This window comes from Myotis daubentonii, chromosome 3 (genome assembly GCF_963259705.1).
Source record: "Myotis daubentonii chromosome 3, mMyoDau2.1, whole genome shotgun sequence".
Lineage (NCBI taxonomy): Eukaryota > Metazoa > Chordata > Mammalia > Chiroptera > Vespertilionidae > Myotis > Myotis daubentonii.
Window position 1 is genome coordinate 45,876,400 of NC_081842.1, and position 11,264 is coordinate 45,887,663.

Genomic DNA, 11,264 nt, shown 5'->3' on the forward strand with positions numbered 1-11,264 from the left:
AGGTCTCCAGAGGCCCACTCCGTTTTCGGGGTTCGAACCTGCATGGCCTGAACGTCACTGTGAACTTAATGCCAAGGCAGCGTCTCGCTGGCACCTCCGAGGGGAATTCTGCTTTCAACCTGCTTCTCCCCGAGGGCGGCCACTGGGGAGGGTGGAGTGGATCTTTTGCCACAAGAGGGTGCCCTGAGGCTCCCTGTTCCCCCCTTTGGCCTCCCTTTGGCTTCGTCATCGCGGAGTAAACAGATTGTGTTTTAAGGGCAGAAACGTTTGAAGAAAACGCCTTTCCTAACCCCTTGCCCCCTATTTTTTAAAAATATGTTTTTACTGATTTTACTTTTTAAAACCCTCAACCAAGGATATTTTCCCATTGATTTTAGAGAGAGTGGAAGAGAGGGGGAAAGGCAAGAGAAAGATCCTCCCATGGATTTGTTGCCTCTGTCAACAACCCTGACCAGGGCAGGGGGGGGGGAGGGGAGGAGCAGCCTGCAACCAAGGTTCATGCCCTTGATTGGAATCGAACCCAGGACACTTTGGTCCAAAGGCCGGTTAGGGCTGTATTTTTTTTTTATTGATTTCAGAGACGAAGGGAGAGAGAGAAACATCAATGAGAGAACCATCGCGGGGCTGCATCTTGCACATCCCCCAGTGGGGATCCAGCTGAAAACCGGGCATCTAACTGACCTCCTGGTTCATAGGTCAGTGCTCAACCACTGAGCCACACCAGCCGGGCTGTTTTTATTGATTTTAGAGAGAAACATCCATCCGCTGCCTCCTGCACCCTCACCAGAAGGAGCTCACAACTTGGGGCATGTGCCCTGACCAGGTCTGCAACAGGCGACCTTTTGGCATCGGCCAACCAGCTGAACCCCACTGGCCAGGGCTCCTACCCCTTCTGAGTGCATCTGGCTTAGACGTTTATTAGTGTCTGCTCCTTGTGAGAGGGAGGACCTTGCCATGTAGCTATGGTCATCTTCTGGTCCTGGAGCCCTGCCCAGAAATCGGGTGGTGCAGACACTCAATAAAAGTTAACTGATTGATGATAATGTTTAACCCCACCAGGGTACAGGTCCTGCGGGCTCTAGATTTCTACCGCACTTGACCTCACAGTACAAATTTTGGCCAATCCTGCCTCCCTGACCTCTCTCAGGGATTGGCTTCTAGAGTACCACCCACCCAATAAAAACCCTGCATGAAAATCTCAGAATCTGTTTCCTAAGGAATTCAACCAGTGAGGGTTGGTACCAAGAGTGGTCCTGGAAAAAGACTCCAAGATGGAAGTTTGAAGTTGGGTCACCTGCCAGCCCGTTGGTAATGAGAACCCTGGTGGCAGTGGAGCACTGGTAGCCCCACGAATGCTATGGCAGTTGTTAAACTTTCAGCAGTGGCAAACTACAATGGGGTGCAGGAGGGAGTGCACCAACAGATGCAGTATTTCAGGGCTTTTAGGAAATAGCAATTATAAGGATTTTGGAACTGAATGGCCGTGTGTGTGTGTGTGTGTGTGTGTGTGTGTGTGTGTGTGTGTGTGTGTGTAGGGGGGAGAACTCATTAATTCAGAATGAAAGAAACATTAAAGAACAATAATGCGAAACAGGGTGGTTAATTGCGGGTATCAGACCAAGGATGGAAGCCAGAGGATCTTTTTGGCAGCGTATAAAATGATTCACATATCCTGTAGCCAGAGGGCAAACAAAAATCTTTGGGCCAAAAACTAAATTAGCAGAGTTCCAGAGAAGTTAAATTCTCAACTCCACCACGTCTGCTACACCAAGGTCACGGCCCTGATTGGTGAGGTATGGTTGGGGAGGATGCTGAGACTTAAAATGGATCATTTGGGTCAATGCATTTGAAAATCTTACATTTCCATATTTCCCTGAACTCTGTTGACCTATAGGAGTAACCCATTCTTTTCTGCTAAAGGCTGATGGTCCTCTCAGGGATGTATGTATAAGCTTGATGATGTAGAGATTTTTGCCTTCCAAGACAATACATATCTCCCTTTATTCCCCAATCTCCACTCCCAACAACCAGAGCGATAGCCAGGATTAAGTCACAGTGCAGCGCCCCCCCCCCCCCCCCCCAGAGAAATGCTGGGCCAGCTAAAGGTAGAAAAAGACTATGCGTTGAAGGAACTGCAGACTGGGCAATGTAAACTGGCAAAGCAGGAGAGCATGTATGGGACTATGCTGGATGAAGGACAGAACACAAAATTGGAAAAGGGAAAAATAGACCTATGACACTGGATTTAATATCTTGGCAAAAACCCCAGGTAATAGTATTTGGTTGGCCCTTGGAAACTTGGAAAAAGAAATGATCCTCATTAAGCAACGTGGAAATGACAGGACTATGGTGGCAAACACTGGAGGGAGATATAAAAAGACTCAGAGAAGTGGGATATACCATGTAACGTAAAAATTAGCGCACTATTGGGGTCTGTCTGTTCTTAAGATCCATGATTCTAGTCCAATGTGATAAGGAATGTACTGATGAGAGGTCTCCAGCATTGTAAGAAACTCAGTGTTGGATTGTTCTCTGTAGAACAAGGCTGTGGTAGAAGCTGCTGGGACAGAGCAGGGCAGGGCTCCTAGCACGGTGCCTGGCTCACATGTAAGCACCATGGTACTCTCCAACGGAAGAGGAGACAGTGCCAGGCTCAGGCCCTCAGGCAGTGAACAAGAGGTTCTTTAAGGCAGTTACAGCTACCCAGTCAAAATGACCCTATTAATATACTAAAAATTGCCCTAAAGTCCTGACTGGTTTGGCTCAGTGGGTAGAGCGTCGGTCTGTGGACTGAAGGGTCCTGGGTTCAATTCCAGTCAAGGGCACATGCCCTGATTGTGGGCTCCATCCCAAGTAGGGGGTGTGCAGGAGGCAGCCAATCATTCTCATCATTGATGTTTCTATCTCTCCCTCTTCCTCTCTGAAATCAATAAAAATATATATTTTTTAAAAAATTGCCCTAAAATTTGCATATATGACATTTACCTTTCTTTTCCATTAGGTGAGAGAAAAATCTGGAAGGAACCAAAACAAAAATATAGTTTGACCATTTAAAATCTGTATAGGAAGAGCTGCCTCTGAACTAGCAGGATCTAGAGTGGTTCCATTCCACCATCTAGTGGACAAGAGAGAAATTTAGGGCAAAATAATTGATCTTAGATTTTGTAGTCAACATCTGTAATTTACCAAACGTGTTTTCTGAAGAGTACTAGAGGCCTGGTGCATGAATTCATGCATGGGTGGGGTCTGGCACTGGCCCACCCCGATGCCCGATGCGGGCAGATCAGACCAGGCAGGCAGGAGGAAGGGGACACTGGAGGTTGGCCGGCCAGTCCCCCCCCCCCCCATCAGGGGAGGGGCCACGGACCGTAGGCTGGCTGGCCCCCCCATCGGGCTGGTTGGCTAGTTGGCTAGCTGCAGTGTGCATCATAGTGACTGGTCATTCCAGTCGTTCCAGCGTTCCAGGCGCTTGGCTTTTACATGTGTAGATAATTTAAACTCCCAATTGAGTTCAATTATTAATAGATTCATTTAACTTTTGTAAAGCAAAACAACAACCCAATCTAAGCATTAAACACTAAAACTAAGTTTCCTAAAACATTTGTATTTACAAACTGTGAATTTTGAAGATGGTCTGTGGAAGGAAGAAAGCAGGCTCTCGATTTCTTATCATGAATTTTTCTGGCGTACCTTCCCCATTTATTTTATTCATCTCTATAAATCACTTTTGCATTTATTTTGGTACATAGACTAGGGTAGCCTTGAGCCTCTGAGGGTTATGTCTTACCCAAAATACTGGATGAAATCAGTGGGGAAATAAAAACCATTCCATTTCTCAAAAATGTACACTAAAAATGTTGGTATAGCCAAGATGAATATTTTTTTAAAATATATTTTATTGGTTTTTTACAGAGAGGAAGGGAGAGAGATAGAGAGTTAGAAACATCGATGAGAGAGAAACATCGATCAGCCGCCTCCTGCACATCTCCTACTGGGGAAGTGCCCGCAACCCAGATACATGCCCTTGACCGGAATCGAACCTAGGACCTTTCAGTCCGCAGGCCGACGCTCTATCCACTGAGCCAAACCGGTTTCAGCAAGATGAATATTTATTAAGGCCTGTAGGTATATGTATGCACATCTTTCCTATTTCTATTTCTAAGGTCATTTCCTTACATGCCTATGAAGATTTCCATTTTGTCTAGGGCAGTGGTCGGTAAACTGTGGCTCGCGAGTCACAGTTTGCCGACCACTGGTCTAGGGTGAAGACCTTGGCAGCCAAATCTCCCCAAAGAGTTAATGATGGCAGCATACTTGAAGTGGCCAGTGCTGTCTGAGATTGTTTTCACCCTTGCTACTACTAGCCATAATAATAGCAGGTGCTGTTTATTGAGCTTCTGTGGTGTGCCAGGCATACATAATACTAACTCTCCTGCTAATCTCTACTATAGATATTGCTACCTTCACTTTTATGTGAAAAACTTATGCTTAAGACCAGTCACCAGCAAATCCTGACTATGCTCAGGGCCTGACTGAGGTGAATAATCTCAGCCTGACTGGCTGGCTGGCTGACTCACTCAGTTTCTTCCCCTGGAAAATGATACACTTTGACTAAGGGATGTCCTTTAAGGTTTTCTCTGATTCTAAGAATTCCTCTGCTAAGAGCTGTGGGGTTTATAGAGGTGCAAACGATTTTGTTCCTGCTGCCAAGTAGCCCAGGGACCACTGGAAAAGACAGTGCCAAGGGCACACACAGAGTGGGATGTGGTTATTAGAGAGCAAATGGTCTTGAAGAGACATCATGGCAGGCCTCTCTGTGACCTCCCACCACTACCTCACCTTCTTTCTCTGTTCTTCCTTTCCCACATTACTCCCATTCCCCTTCTGATTTTCTTTCTTATCTTTCTCCCCTCTATTCTTGCCTAGAACAGTGCTTTTAAATAACACAATGCAAACTATAAAAGGACATCACTCATAGTGAGGGTTATATCGTGTAAAACTTGTTTTAATGTGCATCTACATGTGTGTAATACACTGGGTCATGATGTATTTATTTTTATTTTTATTTTTTATTTTATTTTATTTTATTTTTTTTTTATTGCTTAAAGTATTACAAAGGGTATTACATATGTATCCATTTTATTCTCCCGCCCTAGACAGTCCCCTAGCCTCCCCTATCACCCAGTGTCTTATGTCCATTGGTTATGCTTATATGCATGCATACAAGTCCTTTAGTTGATCTCTTACCCCCCTACCTCCTGCCCCCCAACCCTCCCCGGCCTTCCCGCTGCAGCTCGACAATCTGTTTGAGGCAGCTCTGCCTCTGTATCTATTATTGTTCAAAAGTTTATAATGGTCTCTATTGTCCATGAATGAGTGAGATCATGTGGTATTTTTCCTTTATTGACTGGCTTATTTCACTTAGCATAATGCTCTCCAGTTCCATCCATGACCTTGCAAATGGTAAGAGTTCCTTCCTTTTTACAGCAGCATAGTATTCCATCGTATAGATGTACCACAGTTTTCTAATCCATTCATCTACTGATGGGCACTTAGGCTGTTTCCAGATCTTAGCTATGGTGAATTGTGCTGCTATGAACATAGGGGTGCATATATCCTTTCTGATTGGTGTTTCTGGTTTCTTGGGATATATTCCTAGAAGTGGGATCACAGGGTCAAATGGGAGTTCCATTTTCAGTTTTTTAAGGAAACTCCATACTGTCTTCCATAGTGGCTGCACCAGTCTGCATTCCCACCAGCAGTGCACAAGTGTTCCTTTTTCTCCACATCCTCTCCAGCACTTGTCGTTTGTTGATTTGTTGATGATAGCCAGTCTGACAGGTGTGAGATGGTACCTCATTGCTGTTTTGATTTGCATCTCTCCGATGATTAGTGACTTTGAGCATGTTTTCATATGTCTCTTGGCTTTCTGAATGTCCTCTTTTGAAAGGTGTCTATTTAGGTCCTTTGCCCATTTTTTGATTGGATTGTTTATCTTCCTTTTGTTAAGTTGTATGAGTTCCCTATAAATTTTGGAGATTAGGCCCTTATCAGATATGTCATTGGCAAATATGTTTTCCCACACAGTGGGTTTTCTCGTTGTTTTGTTGATGGTTTCTTTTGCTGTGCAGAAGCTTTTTATTTTGATGTAGTCCCATTTGTTCATTTTTTCTTTAGTTTCAAGTGCCCTAGGAGCTGTATCAGTGAAGAAATTGCTTCGGCATATGTCTGAGATTTTCTTGCCTTTGGATTCTTCTAGAATTTTTATGGTTTCCTGTCGTACATTTAAGTCCTTTATCCATTTTGAGTTTATTTTTGTGTATGGTGTAAGTTGGTGGTCTAGTTTCATTTTCTTGCATATATCTGTCCAATTTTCCCAACACCATTTATTGAAGAGACTATCTTGGCTCCATTGTATGTTCTTGGCTCCTTTGTCAAATATTAATTGAGCATATTGGTTCGGGCCGATTTCTGGGCTCTCTATTCTATTCCATTGATCTATATGCCTATTCTTGTGCCAGTACCAGGCAGTTTTGAGAACAGTGGCTTTGTAATACAACTTGATATCTGGTATTGAGATCCCACCTACTTTGTTCTTTTTCAGGATTGCTGCAGCTATTCGGGGTCTTTTTTTATTCCAGATGAATTTTTGGAAAGTTCGTTCTAGATCTCTGAAGTATGCTGTTGGTACTTTAATGGGAAGTGCGTTGAATTTATAGATTGCTTTGGGTAGTATGGACATTTTAATGATGTTGATTCTACCAATCCATGAACACGGTATGTTCTTCCATCTGTTTATGTCTTCCTCTATGTCTTTTTTCAACGTCCTGTAGTTTTCTGAGTAGAGGTCTTTTACCTCTTTAGTTAAGTTTATTCCTAGGTAGCTTAGTTTTTTTGGTGCAATGGTAAACGGGATTGTTTTTATAATCTCTCTTTCTGAAAGTTCACTATTGGTGTATAGAAATGCCTCAGATTTCTTGGGGTTAATTTTGTATCCTGCTACATTGCCAAATTCATGTATTAAGTCTAGTAGCTTTTTGATGGAATCTCTAGGGTTTTGTATGTATAATATCATGTCGTCTGCAAATAAGGACAGTTTTACTTCCTCTTTTCCAATTTGGATGCCTTTTATTTCTTCTTCTTGCCGAATTGCAATGGCTAACACTTCCAGTACTATGTTGAACAGGAGTGGTGAGAGGGGGCATCCCTGTCTTGTTCCTGTTCTTAGGGGAAATGGTGTTAGTTTTTGTCCGTTGAGTATGATGTTGGCTGTGGGCCTATCATATATGGCTTTTATTATGTTGAGGTATGATCCTTCTACTCCCACCTTGCTGAGAGTTTTTATCAAAAATGGGTGTTGAATTTTGTCAAATGCTTTTTCTGCATCAATTGATATGACCATGTGGTTTTTTTTCTTTCAATTTGTTTATGTGATGTATCACGTTTATTGATTTGCGGATATTGTACCATCCTTGCATCCCTGGGATAAATCCTACTTGGTCATGGTGTATGATCTTTCTGATGTACTGCTGGATCCGATTTGCTAAGATTTTGTTGAGGATTTTGGCATCTATGTTCATGAGGGATATTGGCCTGTAATTCTCTTTCATTGTGTTGTCTTTACCTGGTTTTGGTATTAGGGTGATGCTGGCTTCATAGAATGAGCTTGGAAGTGTTCCTTCCTCTTGAATTTTTTGTAGTAGTCTGAGGAGGATAGGTTTTAGTTCTTCCTTGAATGTTTGGTAAAACTCCCCTGTGAAGCCGTCTGGTCCTGGGCTTTTGTTTGATGGAAGCTTTTTGATGACTGCTTCAATTTCTTCCATAGTTATTGGCCTGTTGAGATTTTTAGATTCTTCCTGATTGAGTTTTGGAATGCTGTATTTTTCTAGGAATTTGTCCATTTCCTCCAGGTTGTCTAGTTTGTTGGAGTAAAGCTGTCCATAGTATTTTTTAACAATCATTTGTATTTCTGTGGGGTCTGTTGTTATTTCGCCTCTATCGTTTCTGATTTTATTTATTTGGGTCCTCTCTCTCTGCTTCTTGGTGAGTCTGGCTAGAGGTTTATCAATCTTGTTTATCCTTTCAAAGAACCAGCTCTTGGTTTCATTGATTTTCTGTATTGTTTTTTTGGTCTCTATGTCATTTATTTCTGCTCTAATCTTTATTATCTCCTTCCTTCTGCTCACTCTGGGGTTTTCTTGTTGCTCTCTTTCTAATTCTTTGAGTTGTAGAGTTAGATGATTTACTACCATTTTTTCTTGTTTTTTGAGATAGGCCTGTAGAGCTATAAACTTCCCTCTCAGGACTGCTTTCAATGTGTCCCATAGGTTTTGGATTGTTGTGTTTTCATTGTCATTAGTTTCCAGGATGTTTTTAATTTCTTCTTTGATCTCATTGGTAACCCAATCAATATTTAATAGCATGCTATTCAGCTTCCAGGTGTTTGAGTATTTTGGGTTGTTTTTATTGTAGTTTATTTCTAATATTATGCCATCGTGGTCTGCGAAGACGCTTTTTATGATTTCAATCTTCTTGAATTTGGGGATACTTTGCTTGTGACCCAATATGTGGTCTATTTTTGAATATGTCCCATGAGCACCTGAGAAGAACGTATATTCTCTGGCTTTGGGGTGAAGTGTTCTGAAGATGTCTATTAAGTCCATCTGATCTAGTGAGTCATTTAGGATTGCTGTATCTTTGCTGATTGTTTGTCTATAGGACTTATCCAGTGCTGTCAATGGTGTATTAAAGTCCCCTACTATGATTGTATTGTTGTCGATCTCTCCTTTGACATTTTCCAGGAGTTTTTTTTATGAATTTGGGTGCTCCTACATTGGGTGCGTATATGTTTACCAGGGTTATATCTTCTTGTTGTATTGATCCCTTTAGTATTATGAAGTGGCCTTCCTTATCTCTTGTTAAGGCCTTCACTTTGAGATCTATTTTGTCCGATATAAGTATTGCTACCCCAGCTTTCTTTTCCTTTCCATTTGCCTGAAAGATATTTTTCCATCCTTTCACTTTCAGTCTGTGTGAGTCCCTTCTAATGAGGTGGGTTTCTTGTAGACAGCAGATGTATGGGTCATGTTTTTTTATCCATTCAGCCACTCGATGTCTTTTGGTTGGAGCATTTAGTCCATTTACGTTTAAAGTTATTATTGAATGGTACTTGTTTGTAGCCATTTCTTTTTTTGTGTGGCTGTTTTCTTTCTGAGCTTTTTATTTCTTATTTTTATACCAGTCCCTTTAGCATTCCTTGCATTGCTGGCTTGGTGGTGACAAACTCCCTTAGTCTTTTTTTGTCTGTGAAGCTTCTTATTTCCCCTTCAAGTTTGAATGATAGCCTTGCTGGATAGAGTATTCTTGGATTCAGTCCTTTGCTTTGCATCACTTTGTAAATTTCAGTCCATTCTTTTCTTGCCTGATGTGTTTCTGTTGAGAAGTCATTTGACAATCTAATGGGAGATCCCTTGTATGTAACTTTCCGTCTCTCTCTTGCAGCCTGTAAGATTCTCTCTTTGTCCTGAACATTTGCCATGGTGATTATGATGTGTCTTGGTGTGGGTCTTTTCGGGTTCACCTTGTTTGGGACTCTCTGGGCTTGTGTGATTTTTTTCTTCCCCACCTCAGGAAAGTTTTCTGATATTATTTCTTCGAGTAGGTTTTCTAATCCTTGTTCATCCTTCTGTTGTTCTGGTACTCCTATTATTCGTATGTTGTTTCGTTTCATGTTGTCCCAAAGCTCCCTTAGGCTCTCCTCCTGTCTTTTAATTTTTTTCTCCAATTGCAGTACATTTTGGGTGTGTTTTGCTTCCTTGTCTTCTAATTCACTTATTCGGTCCTCCGCTTCTCCTAATCTACTGTTGATACTTTCAATGGAGTTTTTCATTGCAGCTATATCACTCTTCATTTCTTCTTGGGTCTTACTTAGGTTGTTGATTTTTTCATCTGTTTCTTCTAGCTTCTTCCATATGTTATCGATTTTTTCATCTGTTTCTTCTAGCTTCTTCCATATGTTATCGATTTTTTCATCTGTTTCTTCTTGCTTCTTGAAGAGGTTGTCGATTTTTTCCTCCATCCGGTTTATGCACTCTAGGATCCTTATTCTGAATTCTTTATCTGTCATGTTGCATGCCTCTGTATTACTTAGCTGCTTTTCTGGAGAGTCCTCCTTCTCTTTCCTTTGGGGGTTTCTTTGTCTACCCATGTTTGATCTCACTGACATATCTAGACGTTGAGTTGTTCAGTGGTTGCTCCCTTGGTGGCAGTGACTCCTTGGTCTGTGGTTGCTCTTTGGGCGGTTGTGGTAGCAGCTGCTCTTCAGTTGGCAGCAGCTCCTCTGGTGGGTGCTGTTCACAGCTGTGGTGGCTCTTCCGGCTGGTGGGGCGAGGTTTCACGTACAGCTGCTGTTCCTCAGCAGAGGATGAGGTGCTCAGGAAGTTGCTGTTGCTTGGATCTGCTGCGTTGATTTAAAGGCACAAAATACAACACAACAAGGCACCACGTACCAGGCACTATACACAAATATATTCACGATATTAATAACCCCAATTAAAGGTGACCACCTGAATTAAGAGAATTAGGGGATAAGGAAGAAGGAAGAGAAAAAGATAAAAGAGAAAAAGGAAAAGAAAAGTAGGGACCAAAAAAAGGGAGTGCCAAAATGAAATTGGGAAAAAGGAAGGGGGAAAATAAAAGCGATAAAAGAAAAAAAAAAAAAGAGTGAAAAGAGAGAATGAAGTGGAAGAGGGAAGAGACTTTTTATATGAGGAGAATACTCCTATAGAACAGCCATTAATCCCAACAAATTCCAGCAACAGATCCCTGGATATGAATGCAAACTAGAAACAACCAATAATATAACGATGAAAATAGAATGGTGAACACTAATCCCAAAATAAAATAAAGAAAAAAAAATAAAATGGCACTTTAAAAAATGGTAAAATGGTAGCAGTAATAATACTGGTTAAAAATAAGAAGGTAGTAATTAAAAGGGTAAAATCAGGTGATGGAAAAAGAAGAAAAGAAAGAAAAAAAAAAGAACAGAAAAAAAAAGAATGAAAAAAAAATTGGTTTCTTAGTTAAAAAGTGAAAAAAGAAAAAAAAAATTGCAGTAGTGAAGGTCCTTCGTTTCTTCTATTCTTCAGTGTGGCTCGCCTTAGACCTTCCAGGTATTCAGGAGAGTGTTGAGTTTCCCTGCGATATACTGTTCCTCTGTATTGTAAACCACAGTCCTTATTTTAAAGCATGCCGCATTTATTTCC

The 11,264-nt window shown here is 41.6% G+C and overlaps 1 protein-coding gene across 1 annotated transcript in view; it reads left to right on the forward strand.

Moving 5' to 3' along the window:
- The window catches only part of LOC132230218 (kininogen-1-like), a 433,809-nt gene that overhangs the window by 73,730 nt on the left and 348,815 nt on the right, over positions 1-11,264 (forward strand). The gene's annotated exons all lie outside the window — the stretch shown is intronic.